Here is a 20151-nt window from a genome sequence, read left to right as displayed (position 1 = left end):
TTTTTGTATTTTCATATGTATATATATATAGCTGTAAACGCTCATGTACCACCGGTGGTGGTTTCTTTGAGAAAATAAACTGAATCCGTAAGTGTCGCTGTGCCCACAATTGACGTTGACGTCTGTGTAATTGAGTCAGAATCAGCCCGCAGTATGGCCGTCGTGCTTGAAGGTGAGCAGTTCTCAGACGGTTTCGAACAGTTTGCGCACTCAGTCTACCCCTAAACAGTTCATTTCTGGTTAAGTAGCCGTCAAAAACCGGTTACGGAGGTGACGTAAGACAATCTGACGATCCTCTGCATGTGCACAAATACGGGTGTTATCTGAAGGGCACAATAAGGGCCCACAATGATAACTGGTCAAAATGTTAAAATTTTAGGATCGTGAAGTTTTTAATTTGGTTCAGTATATATAACCGCAAACGAAACGTCACCATGGATAGATATATGAAACACCTTATTTGTCCAAACACTGTAAACATACTTTGAGACATATTAAAACGTTGAAACGTGTCAAAACTGGTCATCAAGGTTAAAATTAAAGTGTCAGAGGGGTCTTAAAGTGAAACACAACACTGGTCTCTGAGAAAATGGCATCACAAGTCAGTATTACGTGTGTTCGAGTCTCTCTCAACAACACAAGCATCCGAATAACGTTCCCCACGGCGTCGCCATACTCTCTCTCTCTCTCTCTCTCTCTGCCATCTGCTGTTGAGATGCAGTAACGGCTTTCGTCTTAGAAAAGGACTCTTCTCCACTGCTGCTGGTGCCAACGCTTTTGCTGTGTTGCCCACTGAAGACGGTCCCAGTGACGACGTGGTGCCAGAATGGGTCCTCGGTGTGGCCTGTGACAGTGGAGGTGTCTGCTCGTCAATCGTCGACGCACGGTGTCCGCACTAATGTTTTGCTGGTGCGTTCCCTTGGTCTGTCGAGCAGTTTCCGCAGCAGTAACAGAGCAATCTTTAAGATGCTGTCGCACAATCTGACGGTCCTGACGTCGGCTGGTGACCTTTGGTCTTCCACTACGTGGTCGGTCATCTGTAGTGTTGGTGGTCTGGTACCGTCGCTGGATCTGTATATGGTCCTTACGTGGACTTGAAATGCATTGGCTACTTGCCGGGTGGTTTGTCCAGCTTGCAATCGTCCAAGGGCTTGTCAAAGTGTTGTTTTAGCGATGACTGAAAGATAAAACAAATCCTCGTTTTAAGTGATCATGACGTAACTGCTGTAGTTAAGACAAAAGATGTATCAATGTGCCAACATGATATGCTATTGACAATATGTGTATAAAGATGATTGTCATTTTCGACAAGCTAAGTAATTCCAAACTGTAGGCTTTATATTTATATTGAACCGCAAGAGAATCGTCACCCTAAGTAACATTGCATGAAAAGTTGTCATTTAAATATCTGGCTAGGTTTTTTTTTAAAGTTTCTAAAATTTAACATTACCTTGTCTGGAAAAATGAAATTTGATGATAAAACAAAACACAGCAGATGACAATAAAACCTATCGCCCAAACGCACTGCCGTGGTGACCCGATGCACGAGAGTTCCGTGCAAATTGAAATGCACATGCGTTCCCCCCATTACTTGCCCTATACAAATCCACCCAGATCCAACCAGATCCACCACCATCTACTTCACTTCCTTATGTGTATCACTTCTAAATGCCATCCAAAGACTTAAATATGTCACAAGTTCAAAGCTTTAATCAACACAATTACCCGTTGACATTATGACTGTTACTTAGTAAAAAGAAATATTTTTTTATTGCTCCAGAAACTACATACTTATAGGACATAACACTAGATAATATATATTTCATTTTACAAATCACATGTGAAGTCACAAGTTTTACTTATGCATGAAACAACATACATTTAAATGCAAATAGTAGGTAGATTGACATTCAGACATGGAGTTCATTAGATATTTAAACATATACATTCAAACAAAATACGATTACAGGACACTTTCGATCTTGTATATTATTTATGAAACACGAATAGTTAATATTACGGCATGTAATGCCCTTTATTTTACCAACGACGATTTGTTTTACCCTTTGATCATGACTGAGATATGCCAATGCCAATAGATCGTGCCAATAATCTTAGTTGAAACCTATGTCCCTCAAGTCACTTGCAAGTTAATGTTAAATTGTCTTCTGGGGTCGTGTTAAATGTGGTGGTTTCTAGATAAATTCACAATTTACTTTATCACAAATGCAATTCGGTATTTGTTTGTCAATACTGCTAGTATAGAATTAACTATGTATTTATATGTGAACAGATCACCTTACATGTTCCTATTTGTGTTCAAGAGTACTGTTGTTGGTTAGTGAGTGAGTTTATTTCAGTAAAGAGGCCACCGGCCCATTATACAATACGGATTCAGTGGATTATAACAGTAGCAGGCGCCAGATAATATAAGTAATATACATAGTGAAACAATTGAATTATTGCATACATTTAAAAAACTGTTGTCGTTTCTTAAAAGCAAGAAAAATATATTTAGCTAATTTATTAATAACATGTTCATTTTGGCAAGACATAAGAATGCAAAATTTATCAAATGAAGGTTGTGAATGGTAGTACTTAGGTATAAAACTATTTCTCAGATCTGAGTAAAATTGACATTCAATGCAGAAATGATACTCAGTTTCAATTACACGGACTACACAAAATGGACATAAGCGTTCATCTCTAGAAAGACCAATTTTTCGACCTTCTTCAAGCATTAGGTTATGGCTAGAACAACGGAAAGAACTAAGAGCAAATTGATATACTCTAACAGGTATTGATGTTAAATATCTTTCTAATACAATGCATGGTTTAATTCCTGAATACATTGTAAGTTTGGAATGTGTTTTTAATTTACTTAACCAAGTTTGCTGATCTTTATCCATACATCTTTGCTTAAAACAAACAATAAACTTATTTACATTTGGAACATCTTGATTACACCAGACAGAACCAAAACCATATGATGGTAATAATTGTTTTACATGAAAAGCCCAACATTCAATACCTTTATCCGCCAAGGACACTTGCTAATCATCGACATTTTTCAAAATAGGATTATCAGTTTGAAATAACAATCTAGTCCAATATTTAATAATTTTCATATATTGGTTTACTTTAAGTGAATAACGACCTATCTCCCCCCTTGCAACAATATTAGGTGTACTCCATCTTAAATGTTAAAGCTGTTTACAGAAATTGTCATGGAATGTATTAATGTCAGGTGAAGGATGAAACCCCCAAACTTCACTACCATACAAGAAGATTGGTAGAAGCTTGACATCAAATAAATGAGTCAAAACATGTAAAGGTAACTTATGAAAATCGATAATGTTTGTTTTTAGTGACTGCACAACTTTATTGGCCTGGAGTGTTAGAGTTTTCTCTGTATTAAACCATGAACCAGAGCTTGAAAGATGTACACCTAAATAGTTATACACTGAAACAATTTCAAGCGGACATGTATTTAGAGAAAATAATTCATATTTCTTTAATCGACCGCCTTTGCGAAAGACAATTACCTTGCTCTTTACATTATTTATTTGCAGCTGCCATTGATCACAATATTGGGAAAGTTTATTTAATCTCTTTTGAAGACCAATAACTGTACTATCTATTACTACAATGTCATCTGCAAAAAGCAGCATAAATAACTGTAGAGCACCTATACTAATACACCATTGCTTATCTTGTTGCAAAAATTATGCAATGTCATCGAAAAAGAATGAAAATAATAATGGTGACAACCGGCAACCCTGTCTAACTCCAAATGAACGGTCAAAGAATTAAGTAAATCCAGAATTCAGAGACACGCATGATTTCACATTTTCATACATATTTCTAAGTAATCTAAAAACAGAACCTTTTATATTACCAGTTGTTGGTGAATAAGATATCAGTTCATGTGGACATCCTAAAATTCTCGACTGAAGCTCCTCAAAGAAATACCTTCTGAAACGTAACAAAAGGACAATGTTTAAAATGTGTAATGAGGTGTACATAGTTGCGTTCATTTATATATTACGTTTCAGCTATGTCAATATTCATCTGGAAACTATGCGTCATCATTTATTTAATCTGCGTCTTGATCCAAAATACTGTGATTTGAAACCTCTTACTGACGATACAAGTCCCAGACAAGTCAATACGTAACCCTCTAATTCAATTGCCCTTTTATTTGCCCAGGTCTCAGACACATATTAGAATTAGCAGGGCCCCGTTCTACAAAGGAATCATAGCGTGCGGAACGTGTGTGTGTGTGTGTGTGTGTGTGTGTGTGTGTGTGTGTGTGTGTGTGTTTGTGCGTATGTATGTATGTATGTATGTATGTATGTATGTATGTATGTATGTATGTATGTATGTGCATCTCACTGAACCAAGCTGGTTTTTTGGGAGATGTATATTATCTCAAAACTTTGACTTACTATTCACCTGATAAAGGGGCAAGAAATAACCCTGAATACAAAGAATATAGAAGTTATTATCCAAAACAACATACAAACGTCATGTCGTCATGTTCTTCCTACTTCTATACGAGTGTCAAAGACTCGGTAAGCAGTTATGTACATGTTCCGGGAATTCTATGTTCAGGGAATTCTGTGTATGGGTGTGGTGTTAAAGGCCTTGTGGGGATTCCCTGATCTCATATGTTCCACGTGCACTCCACGTGAATGGAAATGAACACCACACGTACTTACAAAGTTGTTCGGGTTACATGCACATGCACAAACAGAAGTTATGAACACTTCCGATTTGATAGCCTTGACCTTCAATCTCACCCAAAAATCCCTTGAGATCTCGGATCTAAAATTACATCAAGTTTCAATGGTTTTTTTCGCATTGGGCAAATTAAAAATGGTTCATGACATGCCTCTGATTGGAATGTTTTAGAGGTATTCAGGTAAAAGTGGGGATTGGGCTTTTTCTGTTTTTGCATATAATGCGAGCACATATGTAGTTACTGTTCAGTACCGTTTTGTTTGGTTGTTGTTTAACGCAACACTTAGCAATATTCCAGACGGCAGTTTGTAAATGATCGAGTCTAAACCAGAAAAACCTGTGATTGACGTCATGAGCATCGATCCACGCAAATGGTATACGATGACATGCATCAACCAAGTCAGCGAGCCTGACCACCCGATCCCGTTAGTCGTTTCTCACGAAAAACATAGTCGCCTTTTACCGCAAGCATCATTTCCGCTAAAGGCCTGGGTAAGTGAATTGTTTACGCCAGCCAATAACGTGATTGTGTGGGGTCAACTTTACCTCATGTGGTAGAGTCAAAATGATTTATGCTACATGGTTCTGATGGGAAAGGAGGTATACACGGTTGGTTGAAATGTGTTGTTGTTATTCTTTACATGATGTTTATTGTTTTTGGTGATGGGGTTTATCCCTTGTGGAACTGACAACAAAGGAATAGACTATCGTGTATTGAGTTCCTGACGTAGCCAATCTGGGAACGAATTTTTACAGATGTAAATAGGTTCGACAATTGAGTGAAAATGTCAGGAAGATTGCGAAAAAAAACCATTATCCAATACGATGATTTTACCAGACAGAACTGGAGGCGAAAAACCTAAACACTTTGACACAAATCTAAAATTCATCAATCATCACAAAATGTTTCGTGCAAACCACTCAAAATATTTTAAGGACAATGAAGGAGCGAAAAATGTTACGAAATGAAAAATGGATGACATTGATAAATGTACATTTAAATCATGATACTAAAACAGATGTTTAATACAGCTACATAAAAAATCATGCTAAACCTTCGCTGGAAAATCCTCGTGAACTGTTAATTTTGATGTTGAGAATTGTCAATTCCATTAACAGCTTAAACGTATACATTAATTGCAATATGATATTAAAACACTATTACATGACACCACAGAGAAAGGATCTGATACTGCTGAGTGGAAGGGGAAGCTTCCTCATGTACATCAAATTAGTTCACACCTTCACTGCACCCGTCACCCGTTTATACTGTTTTGTTTTTGTTTTTACTGATTTATCCACGTTTCCCACTGACATCATCTTATTTTTACCGGCTTAGCCGTTTTTGCAACTGACGTATTCTTGCTTTTACCAATAATTTATTGAGCTATGTTTGCCATGACTTATCCTTGTTGTTACTCATTTACCATGTTTTTCAGTGGTGTATCCTTCCTTTTACTGATTAAGCTATGTCTGCCAGCGATTTATTCTTTTTTACTGATATATCCTTTATCCTAACCGTTCTTGCCACTGGTTTATTACTGTTTTTTTGTTGATTTTGCCATGTTTGTCATTGATCTATCCTTGTTTTACTGATTAGGCCATATGTGCCACTCTTGATTTCAGTGTGTTATTGGTATCAAGTCTTTAACAATGTATCATGCAATTTTAGCCTCGTTAAACCAAAACTGTATGCAATGACGCCCCAGCAATAACAACACTTGTGAGGTTAAACTGAAAGTCCTCATTTGAATTCAGTTAACCTGAAAACCAAGCAACTAGGATGCAACAATGGCATACAATGTTTAACAAAATGTAAACAGTATGAATGAAACAAAGCGAAAAGGATATGCATGTCTAGCTTCGCACTTTCTTATTATGAAAGATGTCAAAACTCCATTAAAGTGTCATAGCAGAGCATATATATCATTGCGAATCATGTTGACGAGCGATGTGTCGTATTATATAAATATCTCACATTATATGTCTGGAATTACTAAATCGGCTGTCGTTGTGAAACCTTTATTGAAACGCTAAGTTGTAGAATAAATGCGTCTTTTCGTGAAATTTCAACTTTTTTCAAATTTCAAATGTTCTTAAGTACCTTAACAGACGAGAAAACAAAACGGCATATGGTGGTATGGTGGTCGACATGAAGGAGAAAATCAGGGTTGGGAAAAACCATATAATCACTCTTATAAAGCTTGATACATCATGTTGAATTTCTTTGTACAGATCAAGATAAGACACTGAATATTTCTTTCTCAATTGTTTATTTGATTTACAAGATCACAATTCAGAACCCCGTTTTGACATTGGAGCATATTTTGTCCTGAAGGAAACGACAGAAATCCCGTGCTATTACAAAATGCATGTGATTTTACAGCCGCTTATCTGTTTGTTCAAAATGTAGATGACAGTAGAAAGTAAGCCCATTTTGAAATTAGGGAATATTTTGTCCTGGTGGAAACATCCTAAGTCCCGTATTATTACAAAATAAGTTTGATGTTACGGCTGCTGTGTCTGTTTGTTTGATAGACAAGATGAAAATTCAGACGGCAGGACACAGAACTCCATTTTGAAATTGGAGCATATGCCACCAGTAAGTTGAAAACTATTAGCAGAGACACCAGCAACAATCGCATTTAGAGAATTGGGCTGTGAGTAAATGCCGCAAAATGCTGTCCGCTTATACTTACTGCATTCACTCCGTAACATGTATTGATATTTAAAAACTGATATTTGATTCATATACTAAGACTATAAATTACCAACGCACAGTGCCGTAGGATTCTGTATCAAACATTTGTCTATTATCAGCGATTGATATCAGCTACAAATTATGTAACATGCTACAGTAAACGAACACAACAGGTCAAAAACATAAACTTTATTATGGCTGTGTGAATCATTGATTTGGAATACATATTGATTGTTTTTATATAATAGATACATATTCTAATTTGTTAAAGCCAGTATGAAACACATTTGTTAAAGTGGGAGGTTAGGCACCCTACCACAGTTCAGTGGATCTACCTCCCTTACACCAGTGTAACCGATCACGTGACGCACGTGACTGCATCAAGCCTCTTTCCGTGTATTCCAGGAAGCAGCCAAATGCATATCTCATAGGCAACATATTATTTGTCCCTTCCCTCCCAGACCAATTTTGCCTTTTTTCTTTGGGCTTGCATGTTAATATTGTAATGTTAACATGTTTTTCATCTGGACCAAGTTTGGTGAACCAATACTTCTTGCATCATAATTCTTGCATTATAAGTATGCATATCTGTTCATTAACAATATAAGTCAATGATTCAATGAATGCATAAGAATGTGTTTTTGCTCTAATTTTCTTGGTATTTCATTGCTATAACAAGAACGTGTTCAAGGAATATAGATTTTGATAACGTCAGGCTTTTGCATATAATCATATGCTTTAGCATATAATCAAAGTTAACTGCTATAAGTCAACATGACATTGTCTTAAAATGCCCCCATCAAGTCTTGACTGATCGACAGTCGAAGAAGGCGTGACTGATTGTTGTGTGTTGGATCACATATGCTAAGACAATTTATTTCACATAAATGTCATATTCCAGAAGACACATTGGATGATGTATGGCTTTGAAATGTGCCCTGAAACATTGTGAAAAATTGTAAACAAAACCAAATGTGTAGTGACGTCCATTAACTTCATTTATTTATAATTAAATGTTATCCACAAATCCCAAATATCTGACTGCAGGAAATATTTTAAGGAACCATATCTTCCAAGAGGCTTGAATGTGTACAATACGAAATCTACATTTGCTTCCCAGGCAGAAAATCTGACATCGTCACCACCTCAGATCCTGCAGTGTCAACAGATACCTGAATCATCAGAACCAGACAGTGTAAATAACACCAAAACCATTCAGGGCGAAGCCTCTCTGACTAAAAAAAGAAGTTAAAAAAGGATGAGAGCACTCCAGTACTTGGAATTGCCTTTTCTTCTTGATGCCACCACGGTAGAGTTCATAATCCATTTGAGCCTCTAACGAAAGAGGTTAGTCCCTTACTGCAGGTTCTCAGGAGTGGACATCGCTGTCGCTTAAGATCACCAGTTGAGCCTCAATGAACGGCTCTAATGACATTATTCAGCGGAATTGCAGAGGACAAAAGATGATTCAATTGATGGATCAATTTTTGTAGATGATTTTAATATTTCTTGTCATGGTAAAGTATGAATACTGTCGAAAGGCAGCTATAATTATGTCTAAATAAAATCCATAAATGCTCTTTCATTTTTTACAGTAGAATCACAGACAATATTAACAGCTCTCAGCAGGCCATTCAGAATATATCATATGCACATCCACGTTTACGCGAAATTATAGAATTGCATACCGATCTTGCTACTGTCCAATACAACATCGTCTTTTGTTGGTTACCGAGCATGTGGGAATCATTAGTAACACAATGGCTGATGTTCCTGCTAAAGCAGAACTCAACAAATCTGTGACACCACTTTCAATTCAATACAGTGATAATAAACCTGTAATTAGATGTTACATCAGAATGCAAAGGAAGTTGGATACCCAAGAAGGTATTAACAAATTACATGCAATTATTGGTTACGCCTACTTGTGTTGTCAGTCCGGATTTGAAGAGGTCATTATGCGACGATTTCGTATTGGCCACATGATTTACACATGAATATTTATTTAAAAGTGAGGATCCTCTATTTTGTATCCCTTGTGATGAAAGAATCACCGTCAAGCATGTCCTGCTTGGTCGTATAGATTTTTTTCCATCACACGGGATACATATTTCCGTGTAAAAACAGTCAAGGGCCTTTTTATTCAAGTAAATTCCCATTTAATATTGTGCTTTTTAAAGGAAATAGAATTAATTCATAAAATGTTCTTGTTCATAGTGTGATTTTATATTTTGGCAGTGCTAATTAGTAATTAGTTAGTGGTTGTACCCTCATCACAAGGAATAAATATTTCAAATCATCTATTAAGGACATTTTTAGTGGTATTAATTGTCGTTTAATCATCAGGAAATGAGTTGTTTGGAAATGTTTTGATTGATATGTCTTGTAAAATATAAATATCTGAAAGTTGGTGGATTAAATCAGCCACTGAGATTGTTAGTGACTGTATCCTCGAAGGGGTTAAAGTACTGAAAAAATAGTGTCCCCTCTAAGTTCCACATCATTCAAAGTAATTAATTTAATTAGGCCTACCCCAGTTTTAACCGTAGTATACATTGTATTTGTTAATTTTTATTGATGGCTAAAATTGACCACAATCGGGGAAGGTTGGGGGGGATGGTGTTAATCCTGCTGTGGAACCATGCAGGTAGCAGAAGTGATCTACCTGATAATGTATTCTTGTAAATGTTCTGAACCAGTTTCAAATTGAATTTATGATATTCTAGTTATTGTACTGTCCATCGATGACAGGTGTTTATTTCGTCTAAATGTATCTATTATTAGTGTATGGTTTTGTCTCGTCACGATGTGGCTGAAATATTGCCGATGTGACGTTAAATTGTAACTCACTCACTGAATAAGTAACTGAGTTGGTTTAACTCCGTTCCGAACATTATTACAATATAATCATGGCGTGTCAGTTAATGCCTGCTGATGAACCAAGAACCATAATCATTATCTGGGATTCGGATGACACACTTGGCACACCTAAGCGTTGCAATCCTGAGCGAAAAATTCTAGAAATGACGTGAAATATAAGTTGATTTCTTTCTGTTTTTCAATTGTAGTTCACTACGGCTCTCTCACGGCTATCTACTGGAACCGCTTAATATTTGTGCCTGGAATTATCTTTTGCAATTGCTGACATTTAAGTGGTTTTAAAATTTTGAAATCCAATTGATATATCTAAATATAAAAGTTAGTATGATTACAAATGTTAATGACATTATCCAGATTAAAAGTATATTTGTTTGTTTGTTTGTTTGTTTGTTGTTTAACGCTGCACTCCGCAATATTTCAGCTATTTGACGGCGGTCTGTAAATAATCAAGTCTGGACCAGACAATCCAGTTATTGACATCATGAACATCGGTCCTCGCAATTGGGATACGATGACATGCATCAACCAAGTCAGCGAGCCTGACCACCCGATCCCATTAGTCGCCTCCTACGACAATCATAGTCGCCCTTTAAAGCAAGCATGGGTTGCTGAAGACCTTTTCTACCCCGGATCTTCACGGGTCTATAATATTTAAATATTCCTAGTTAACACGTGTAAGAGTACCTGTTGTTACATATGCTTGTCGTAGTAGACGATTAAATAGTCACATTATAACTTCTTATTAATATCATGGTGTCTCTGTCAATCTCTGAGGTCATATCAGCTTTTTAGTTCCGTGTTGTAGACGGTAAAAAGGCGAGCCAGAAAGAGAGTGCACGATTATGCAAAACAATACAGGGTAATGCAAGAGAGTGCACATATAATGCAAGCCAGCGTAAGATAGTAAGTGTTGCTTGGGCAGACGTGAGGTAATATGCGATAAAAGCTTGTCGGCAGCAACACTCTCGGAGTGATCCGAAAAGATGAAAATAATTCCTTCTAAATATACAGAATCATGTGAAATAGACGACGTCCTAACGTCCGACGTTGGTGCCGACAACAAACAAAAGCACAAAGTAGCACATTTGACAGATATGTTTGACACAATGCCAGTGTTCTTTTGTAAGCTCTCATCTTCTAAGATGATGAACTGCGCATCCGAATACTAGCATAGCATTTGAATGTTCCAACTGTAGATGTTACGTTTATGAATATAATATCTGCTTGATGACGCAATGTACGTTTCGATTATATGTTTGTTTTTATGCCGCCACCAGCAAAGTTCCAGCCACAGCTAACATTTTCCTACTTCCATAATCAATGGCCTTGTAACATTGCAGGTTTCGACGAGAGTATGTTCTTCAAGTACTTTGCAGTGTAAAGCAGATATCTCCTACACGGGAAGGGGTGTGAATAGGTATGTAAAAGCCTTATGAAATGAAGGAATTAAATCAAACATTTATATGTATATATGCATCACAAAAGTAATAAATTAATACATAATTAATAAAACATAAAGGTGCTACAATGTAATAAACGCGTGGGTTTGAATTCAGAAACATTATCACGTCATGTCATGGACATTTATAAAGAACTGCCAGAACATCATGATGTCTCTTCACACAATAGTCTATACACTAATGTTGTATTATCACCTTTCGATATCCGATCTCCAGTGGGTGTGTGAGTATAGTTTTACGCCGCTTTTAGCAATATTCCAGCAATATCACGGCTGGGGACACCAGAATATGGGCTTCACACATTGTACCCTTGTGGCGAAACGAACCCGGGTCTTCGGCGTGACGAGCGAACGCTTTAACCATCCTAATGCCCCTTCCGATCCCACCATTCCTGATTGCTTGAGACCTGTATTATACCATGTCCCCAAATGTGGTGTGTATGAGTGGGTAAGTGAGCTGGGATTAATCCGCTTTAATCATTATGTGAGTTATGTTGGTTTTTTTTAAAATCATGGACGCAGATCGTAGACGCTTGCCACTTCAATGATACCACGAGCACGGATATGGTGCTGAAAGATGACGTGTCAGTACAACATTAAGTTGAAATTCGATCACACCTTTTCAACTCTTGTGTGCTGACAGATCAAAGAGTTTAACGTGATACCATGAAACAAGATTAAAAACGTAACGCAAACGTAAAATAACGCATCTGTCACCCTCAATGTTCTCAGTAAAACTGCTTCACTTTACATCGTATACAATTAAACACCTGCACATTCTATGGTTGTTTATTATTTCACTGACAATCTTCAACATACATTATCTCTCAAGGATTCCATGAGATTCCAGGATCTGTGTCGGGGCGTGCACTGAAAACAAAGACAGAAACCTTGAAATTCATATTGAATAAACCTTTTTTTACTCAAAAGCAAAGTATCTTTGATCATCTAAATATGTATCGTAATTTAACACTGCTCATCCTATTCCATTGAGTGAGTGATGTGAGTTATTTTGTTACGCCTCATCAGCATTGTTACAGCCACATATAGATTATTATGAAAAACGAGTTATGGACCACTAGCAACCAGAACCCTACCACCAAGTTAGGGATCACTTGCAGTACATCTGCTTCTTGCGTGATACCCCATGATACTTCATCAGTTGCTTCCATTGAAGATATAAAGTGTTCTGGCGTTTAAAGTGGCTGAATATGGACAAAAGCATTTTTTACACACAATATAATGAAGTATATTCCCGTTTCCTGTTAGATACTACATAAACATCAGTCTGTATGTAGATGGTGCCGTGTTAAAATATTGACGCATATTCTCAGGACACGTACAGATCCGGTGTAGAAGTGCAGTCACCTTGATATATACTTTACTAATCCCCGGGCGTCAACTGCTTAATCCCGCAGCTTTCAACCAATAGAAAAGAATCAATTCATTAGACCCACGAGTCGTGTCTGATGGTCTTTCCCGTTTGTGCTCTTACGCCTCATGTTCATATCATCAGTTTTCCTATGCAAATTCCGTTACCCTGAATTCACATGTATTGATTTGCAGAGCTCGATAGTAACTGGTCGGATTAATTTCACCAACAAACTGTTACATGCCATTTGTGCGCTTCTGTCATGTGTTGTCTCGAAAAGTCTGCTGATACAAAGCAACAGTTTTTCATCATACTTTTACCTAAAATGATGTCGTAAACGGCGACTATGCTTGTCGAAAGAGGCGACTAACGGGATCGGGTGATGAGGCTTTCTGACTTAGTTGATGCATGTCATCGTATCCCATTTGCGTTGATCGATGCTCATGATGTCAATCACTGGATTTCCTGGTCGAGACTCGATTATTTATAGACCGCCGTCATATAGCTGGGATATTGCTGAGTGCGGCGTTAAACAACTAACAAACAGACAAACCTAACATGACGATGCATGGGTTATTGTGGGAGTATTGACCAAGATGTATTGCTGGGTGTGGCGTTTGGCAACATGTACACATTTACCTTTTTATGCTACAGGTAAAGCAGGACATTCTTACTCTATCCGCGAACACCTCTTGCCATCACTGATTTAATTATCTATTATTTATTTCTATAATTTCTATCACCATTTTGCTTTTTATGCCCAGTGGACTGCTTCAGCAAATAACCCAGTCAGATTTTCCTGTGGCGTTGTCGTTTTACTTGAACGGCTGGTATGATTTCTGCATGCAGGTATCACTCACTCACAATATGAACACTTTACAATCCTTTACAATCAATCACTTATGTATACAATACGTATTTTGTATGGTAGGTCAGCTGAAACGATTGTGGTTTCCCTCCATTCTGACCCGTGTACTGCTAATGTACAGAGTAACACTGACGAGGTTACTGCCGTGTAACTTGTAAAAATACGACCAATGACGATCAATGTTTGACCTTTCTTATCACATGCCATCGTACACCGACGGTGTGGGTTATCACGTATGCAACGAAAAACTGGTTTGCCTATGACAAACTCTATTATCGGCAGGAAGCACCGATATAGTCGGGTTCGTCGTGATGTAGCGTGGATGTTTCTGCTAAATGCTTATCAACAATACCTTAACACGTCGTCACACATTTTCAGTGATCCATACGTAATGTTAACCACTATTTTGCCTTTTACACCCTATGGAATATGTTACGACACATATTCGCGACATTTGTCTCTGGTGTTCTCGTTTTGAATGCTTTGATATGTGAAATGACAAGAATGGACAAATTCGAATTCACTCTTTATAATCCAACAGATATGTCTAGTCGGGGCACGATTGCGTTGTGTAGGGCCCCATGGTCATCGTCAGATCCAAGAATCGCACTGGTTATGATCCTTGGTGTCTCGGCACCAGCTTGCGGGTTTCGCAAAAATGGATTTACTTCTGAGGCCGGCATCACTTTGGCCTTCTTCCGACAGTTAATACAGATCTAACTGAAATAATGTTAGCGGGGATTACCCAACTCGCTCCCCCAACAGTCTGTCCCCAATGAACTGCAATAGAATATAATACAGCATTGGATGTCATTTCAATTTGTCTTTTGAGATCGGGTAAAGATTTCTTTGTTTGTGTATTTGCTGTTTGCCGAACCAATCTTACAGCTATATGACGGCGCTCTGGAAATAATCGAGAACCAGACAATCAAGTGACATCAATTGGGATACAATGACATCCATCAACCGAGTCAGCGAGCCTGACTACCCGATCCCGTTAGTCGTGTATTTCGACAACAACAGGTCACTGAAGATCAGTTCTAAACCGGATCACGTGTGAAATAGGGTTTACAAATATTTGGACAGATACAAATTCGAAAATATTCAGTGCATGCTCCTTCCTCTCATAAAGTATCGTTTTTTACATCAATGACATATAATAGAACACATACCTAGTATGTAGTACTGTAGTAATGGTTCCTTCGAGGATAGCGTGGGTAGTGCTTTTTTGGGAGCGGGTAATCATACCCATATCGGTGTTCATTATCATCATTGTGTCGTTGTCCGTAGGTTGGGTAATGATAACGGTTGGGGTATCTGGCCTGGGCAACAGTCAACGCCAGAGCGATCAACACAACAGCCAACAGGTTCCTCATTCTGGTGTTCCCTGGGGGAAACGAAGTACAGTCTGTAACAAAGAAGTATATACTCGTGATCAGTTGTTACACAAGTGGTAAGAACATTTAGCAAACTAACATACAAGTATTCAAAAACAACATAGTCTCCAGTTACAAATGTTCAGTGTATACTGGGACGATTGGGTAGCCTAGTGGTTAAAGCGTTCGCTCGTCGCGCCGAAGACCCGGGTTCGATTCCCGAAATGGGTACAATGTGTGAAGCCCATTTCTGGTGTCCCCCGCAGTGATATTGCTGGAATATTGCTAAAAGCGGCACAAACCCGTATTAACTCACTCAGTTTAGCTTGTTTGACTTAACGTCATTCTCCTGTGTGCATGTGTATACATATGTGGTATCAAGATTGATCATTTCAATCACTGGATTGTCTGATCGAGACTCGATTAATTACAAACCGCCGTCATATAGCTGGAATATTGCTGAGTGCGGCGTTAAACAACAAACAAACAAACTTCGAGGAAAAGATTTGTTTTGTTTGTGAGGAACGAGGTACCAATCAGACGCCCGCCTTATTCTCAGCAAGAAGATAATGTTCAGTATACCTTTCTTGGTTAAGGCACATATGCAGTGGTTAAGCAGTTTGTTGGTAATTGGCTGGAGAGAGGAGGATCCGAGAAAGGGATCCATAGTCACCAAACATTCAGTGTTACATAAACAACATGTGTATATTTCACATTCACAATAAAACAACAGAACCCTCTCTGTTAATAATAGTTTTAAATTTTCAGATAACGCTGAATGGATCTTCAATTGTATAAAAGTCCCGGATGGCTTATTCAAAGAAGTCTGTACGAATGATTGATATATTTCTAAATCACAAATCACTGATATCAGGACGATATTTACTTATGTTGGAGTGAGTGAGTGAGTGAGTGAGAGCGGGTTCATTTCGCTTTTAGCAACATTCCACAAATATCATAGCGGGGGATACAGGTAATGGGCTTCACACATTGTACCGATGTGAACGAACCAGGGCCTTTGGCTATCCCACCGCCCCTCTTGATGTTGGAATCAATCGAATTAGTGAGATAACTAATTCTCCTTATCGCAATATTTGCTGTCTTCTCTGTACAAATACATGGGCGGATACAGCTTTTTTTAAAAGGGGGGGGGGGGGTACACAATGAAGATCTATTTATTGTCTTGGTGGTAATTTATACAGAAATAAAAATATTAAAAAAATCGAAATAAAAAGGGGAGGGTGCGGATTGTGTGCGTGTGTGCGTGCCAGTTTTGCAGTGCTGGTTGAGATACTAAGGCACACTTTTAACACAAATGCCCTACTTAGATACCGAATACTGGCTCCGAAACGACTAGCACTTATTTAATCCCCTTAATACGGAGAGCTCTGTGGGGTAACAACAAGTACCATCTTTTAACGTCTTTCGTTATAACGCGGTCGGGGATCACCAGGAAGACGCTTTACTTAATTTCATAGATGTGACAGACAAAATGCTGAAATGTTTTTTTGATGCAGTATGATATTAAGGGAGACATTATTATTTTCACCAACGTACAGGAGGAATTTTAGAACTCAATAAATAAATTTCGAATTTGTGATTGATAGTGATTATTTAGGGATATCGAAATGCGAATTTGTGAAATCAGTAGATCAATTATTGATATCAAAGAATATAGAATAAAATGTTAATTTAGATGATTCAGGTGATGATGGTGATGAATAGAACATTAATTACTTACCGGTTTCAGGGCAAGACTTTGTTTTGTCAAATTGTGAATATTGCTTCTCTTTTATAGAACAAGAGACCACGCTAACATGTTTTTCTTAAAAACATGGAGGAATTCGAAGGACCGTTAACATTCTTCAGTTGGCGTCAGCTGAAATGGAAAGGGTTCGTTGGAGGAGCATGCATTTATGTGTTCATTCGAATGTAAGGCCTAGTACGTACACAAATGATGATATATTAGCTATTTTGGAATGGAAACATTACTAATAATGGCATAATTACTGTCATATTTTGACGTTTGAAATACAAATTACGACCATTCATCATCTTTATGATATGAAAAGTGGGACTTAGGACGACAATAGGGTCATGTCAACATGGCTATGTAATGTGATTGCAACACTTATCCTTTAAATTGCTATTATCTCGGACATCTTGTCACTGCCTGTCAATAGAAATCGGAAGATGGAATAAAACTCCGTTGAATGAACGTTAATGCAAGTTCTGTAATAGATTTGACGTCGGAGATGAATTCCACTATATTTTTTAATGTAAATATTTCAGTGAACAAAGGGACATGAACATCCAAAACCCGATTAATAAAACTCCAGCAATTATTTATCTGACATAAGATATCTGTCCAAAAGAAACTTTGTTAATTTGTTAACTTCATCATGAAAACTTTAAAAACTTCCGGTTAACCTTGGTCCACCGCAATGTAAAATACTGTTTGTACCTCATATGCCGATGCACTCGGCCTGAGAGAAATAAAGTGTTGACCGCTCTGAACTAGTTGTACACCCAACACAATGCAATAAACTTGTACACTATATAGCGTGCCTTTGCCCAATACACCACATCGATCCTTACTTTGCCTAGACGGGTGGTAGTGTGGGCCAGGTTTTATCAATCGGCTGCTCATGCAAAAGCCTGTGAATTTAGTTTCATTTGCACACTGTTGGGCTACATATCATGGTTTTGACTTTTTTAAATTCAGATGTCACTTGACACACAGAACAATGTCATGTTTTCCTCCCATGTATGTAGACTTTTGAAACTATGGAAAAGTTAATAATTAATAGGACGTCGTCATATTTGCCTAGAGCTTTAATGCCCAGAAAGCCGTGGCTCATGAGGGAATCTGGTAGAACATGTTCTATTTTTCTTGAGTATACCCTCTTATTATCCTTGGCGTCGCCCGGCTGAGGCCCATACGCATATGGCATCATCCTTGTTGATTGACACTCCTTGGTGGGTGGGGACCCAAGAGGATGAAACACAATCAATACCAACATGGAACACCCTTTGAAGAAACCTTCCTATGAATCTCACAAGGGGAGATATCTGCAGTGCATCAATTGTTCCCCGCCATATAATGCATTGTGCAAAGGTAGGAAGTAAGCTATGGGAGGAGAGAATTGGTGTAAAGTACAGTAAATTGGTTGTTATTAATGTAGTTATCTTTGAAAAGCACAATAAAAGAAACAGTGTCGTTAATTGGTCAGCACAAGGAAAACCAAAGCAAGAAAACATATAACTGGGCCTGTCAGTCAGAACTTGATATAGACCAACTATTAGTACAAATAATATAAAAAAAATAATTGATTACAAGTCCTATATCAAACACAACAAATGTCATTTTTTGGCAACAATATTAAGGTTTCTGGTCAAAAGTTTCAGTCCAAATGTAAAAATATGTTCACGCATTCATTAAGGGATTCCCATTTATCTAACAGCAAGTTAAGAACATACAGGTTTGACAAGTCATCTATAAATATTGTGACTGTATTGATTTTTCCATCACAAGGGATAATTATTTCAAAGTTTCATCACTCAAGGATCTTTTTAACATCAACTCTCATTTAATTATTGTTTTTTTTAAAGAAATTGAATTGATTAATATTTTTTGATGTAGAAGGTTATATATTTTATTAATTGGTACTATATAATTATGAACTGAGATTGTTAGTGGTTGTACCCTTGATGGAGGTTGAAGTAGCGTAAAATCATTGTCCCCCCAGCGATGGTGCGTAAGCCCACTTCATTCAAAGTAATTCCTTTCTACCAGATTTTTAATCGTAGAATGATTGTTTGTTTTAATTTTGGCTAAATTTCTCAATAATCACCAATAACTGAAGGGATGGTGTAAATCCTGCCGGGGTCCATGCAGGTAGCAAAGGTACTGTAAGTCCCCATGGTCCCTGGTATGGTGGCCTAACTTGGTAATTATTGTTGGTAATCAATAGCCTGTTTTTATGATGTGTCGTCTGTCATAATCCAATCATTTTATTGTTCTAAAACTAGTTTTAACGTTATTATCTGTGATATACTGCTAGTTGTTGTACTGTCCTTTGACGACAGTTTTTTTATATATGCTATAACTTGTTCAAGTCACGATATGGCTGAAATATTGCTGATGTGACTTTAAATATTAACTCACTCACTATAACTATTGAGAATTATCTTACATGTTGTAAAAACAAAGCTGATAGGTCACATTCCTCAAAACTTCGTTTAAGTAATCACAAACTAAACATTGAAACTGGCAGATATACCAAAACACCAACCCCACTGGAACAACATCTCTGTGAAACATGTGATGATGTCTCAGAAGATGAGCAACATTATATTCTGACTTATATAAAATACAACCAAGAAAGAGAATCACAAAAAATCCTCAAGCATGATAAAGTACACTCAACACCAACACATTATCCAGAAACAACTTCCAAGATCTGTTATCATATAAACAATTACAAAATCCTTTTATGTACAACAATACCCAAACAAATTTTAATTCTCATATTGATTCCACATCAATATAATACACTTGTACCTCCTTGTTTAATGTACCGGAGTGTTTTAATTATCACTTATTGTGCATATTTTTTGTAGTGATAGTGCAATATTGCAACTGTTTCTTCGTGGAAAACATATTTCATCTCAAACATCTTTGTTGTATGATAGTGTCTTACAGTTGTGTACGCTGCAATTCGCTATGCAGAGTTTTGTCCTTTGGGCACA

General features: G+C 37.5%; 1 long non-coding RNA gene across 2 annotated transcripts; it reads right to left on the bottom strand.

The window, feature by feature from the left end:
* Positions 1–12558: 12558 nt before the first annotated feature.
* LOC124142848 lies at positions 12559–17280 on the bottom strand. 2 transcript variants are annotated; one of them, XR_006862213.2, is made up of 3 exons: positions 17141–17280; positions 15196–15431; positions 12559–12653 (listed from the first exon to the last, which is right to left on the bottom strand). It is a non-coding gene; the product is annotated as an uncharacterized LOC124142848 (long non-coding RNA). The 2 variants fall into 2 exon arrangements; XR_006862212.2 differs by lacking the exon at positions 12559–12653 and adding an exon at positions 14535–14803.
* Positions 17281–20151: the final 2871 nt, after the last annotated feature.

This window comes from Haliotis rufescens, unplaced genomic scaffold, assembly GCF_023055435.1.
Source record: "Haliotis rufescens isolate VD_foot unplaced genomic scaffold, xgHalRufe1.0.p SCAF_59, whole genome shotgun sequence".
NCBI classification, from domain to species: Eukaryota; Metazoa; Mollusca; class Gastropoda; order Lepetellida; family Haliotidae; genus Haliotis; species Haliotis rufescens.
The sequence above is the reverse complement of the archived record's forward strand: the minus strand, read 5'-3'. Positions and strand labels throughout refer to the sequence as shown.